The sequence below is a fragment of the Engraulis encrasicolus genome, chromosome 22 (genome assembly GCF_034702125.1).
Source record: "Engraulis encrasicolus isolate BLACKSEA-1 chromosome 22, IST_EnEncr_1.0, whole genome shotgun sequence".
NCBI lineage: Eukaryota > Metazoa > Chordata > Actinopteri > Clupeiformes > Engraulidae > Engraulis > Engraulis encrasicolus.
In genome coordinates this window covers 41,277,217-41,279,569 of record NC_085878.1, presented here as the reverse complement: position 1 = coordinate 41,279,569, position 2,353 = coordinate 41,277,217, and the positions used below count along the sequence as shown (strand labels likewise).

At 39.1% G+C, this 2,353-nt stretch overlaps 1 long non-coding RNA gene across 1 annotated transcript; it reads right to left on the bottom strand.

Moving 5' to 3' along the window:
* Positions 1-848: 848 nt before the first annotated feature.
* Positions 849-1,916, bottom strand: LOC134438334 (uncharacterized). Its single transcript, XR_010032555.1, has 2 exons — positions 1,850-1,916; positions 849-1,442 (listed from the first exon to the last, which is right to left on the bottom strand). It is a non-coding gene; the product is annotated as an uncharacterized LOC134438334 (long non-coding RNA).
* Between the last annotated feature and the right edge of the window lie 437 nt (positions 1,917-2,353).

The following is a 2,353-nucleotide window of genomic DNA, read 5'->3' as shown; positions in this document are numbered from 1 at the left end:
AATGAGCAGTATAGTTGCAGTACCCTTTTTGACCATTTCCTGCAGTGTCCCTCTAACTGATAAAATAAAGCCTTGTTGGCCTCAACATGTCATTAATTTCACCATGTAAATCGTGCCTTGCAAGAACTGATATTTTGAGGCAGTGTTAAGACAGTGGGTTGCACCAGCTGATTGCTTAGGCTACTTAACCACAGCCCTTTTAGAAGACATCACCTCCCGTCCTCTCCTTGTGGTAGCGTCTCCAGCAATAAGTAAGGATTTGGCGCCCCTTAGTGGCAAGCTGTGCACCCAGCGATGAACAGACAGACAGACTGCAAAACTCAGACAATCGCATATTATGTGGCAGAGGTAATGATAAAATGATGTCTGGTATAGTCAGGAGGTAATGAAAAAAAGCCAGTATAACATTTCCCAATCAATATAAGGGGGATAATGATTAATTAAATTGAATGTGTGACAGTGGCACCAGCTCTCTGTTAAGACTGGACACCACAGGTCAGCTCCTGTGTCTATTCCACAACACACTACAGCAAGATTTTACATTACATTACATGTCACTAGCTGACGCTTTCATTTGTTCAAAGCGACTTACAACTATTATTTTTCAGGATATTGGTTACAGTCCCTGGAGCAATGTGGGGTTAGGTGCCTTGCTCAAGGGCACTTCAGCCATGGATGGAGGTGTAGGGAGAGGTCGTGGGGGATTCGAACCGGCAACCCTTAGATTGAAAGACCAACTCTCTAACCACTAGGCCATGGCTGCCCAGATTTCTCACAAAGAGCTGCATTGAAATGACATTAAGAACATTAGTAATTAATAACAAATTGCCTAGTAAAAAACACACCAGCAAGAGTCATTTAGTGTATTGAGCACAAGTAGCTAGGTTGTTTTTCAGTTCAGCACATATAAAAAACACCATCGAGTAAGCACACAGTATTGAACTATATTAAATTCACTATCTGTATGCATTTTAATAACTGTGTAAATAAACAATTCAAAATCGCTAAGGTTAATTCATTTTCCTTTAGCACTTAAGCCTACAGTATACAGTATGTCATACCTTTGTCAGGTGCACTGATTCTCATTGATATGATGAGATTAGATAAAACTTTATTGTCTGTTACACCCATGAAACAGAAAATTGTCTTTGGCGTGGCTTCAGTGATTCTCACAGACATTAGACAAGGCTTGACCAAAAAAAAAAAAAAAGACGACCACACAATACATTCATGCTGCAGCTGGACAGTTCATATCTTGTTCAGTATGGTCACAGCTGAGGGGATGAAGGATTTCTTGAAAGATGATAGATATATACATATAACTGAACCAAGTGTTTCTGCACCGTATTGAACAATAATCCTCTCAACATTAATCCAAGTATCTCTGTTGGGGGCTGGAGACATCTCCTCTTCGGGGGTGGTCTTCCACATGATAGTGCTTTCTGAGAATAAATATAAGAAGGAACAAAAAACACCAACAGCTTTTAAAACAGTTAATTACAACGCCACTGTCCTACAGAACACTTTAAATCTCACTTCACATTGCCTTATATTACAATTAGCAGATGTAGACTCTTGCATGGAATAATAAGACACAAGTGTTGAAAGGCAATTTAGGTACATAAAAGCAGTGCCTTAAGGAGAGAAAGCATAACAACTAAGAGTCAAGAACTAAGTTAAGAAAATGTGTGTATGTATTTTCTTTTTAAGCCTAGATTAAAAAGTAGTGGCAGATGGGAGAGTCTCTAACGTCTGGAGGCAAATCGCTCCAAAAGTACTTTAACAACATATGGTTAAGGTAATTACGAAAAAAAGCACTAAGTTATTTGTTATATACATGTAAACTTACACTATATTCATATCCCATATTAAATATGGGATATGGGTGTTCCTGCGTTGGTCTGCCGTCAGGGAAGTAGGGGAGAGCGGGGTAATGTGAGACATTTTTTTTACATGAATTCCCCTCTAGCCAAGCTAAAACTATCTTTACAATTTTCACATTTTCCACTAAAATATGATGTTACCCAACTATGGAAATGATCAGAATATCTATATGACCAAGGACCATACAAATATAATTGTTTTTAAAAAAGTGGTCATGTGTCTCACTTTACCCCGGAGACGGGGTAAACTGAGACAAACCATAGAAATTCCGGGGGTAAAGTGAACCACCACAGTTTAATCTGATAGACTTACTTTTCTACTTTAAAACAACATGTTAACATTCCAGCAGCTAGAGTAATAACCACACACTCCAAATCCAATATTGTAGGGGCTGGTAAAACACTTTTTTCCATTGGTGACCTCAGTGGCTACACGCCCCATCTCTGTGAGGGGTGTTTTTAGCCCAGGT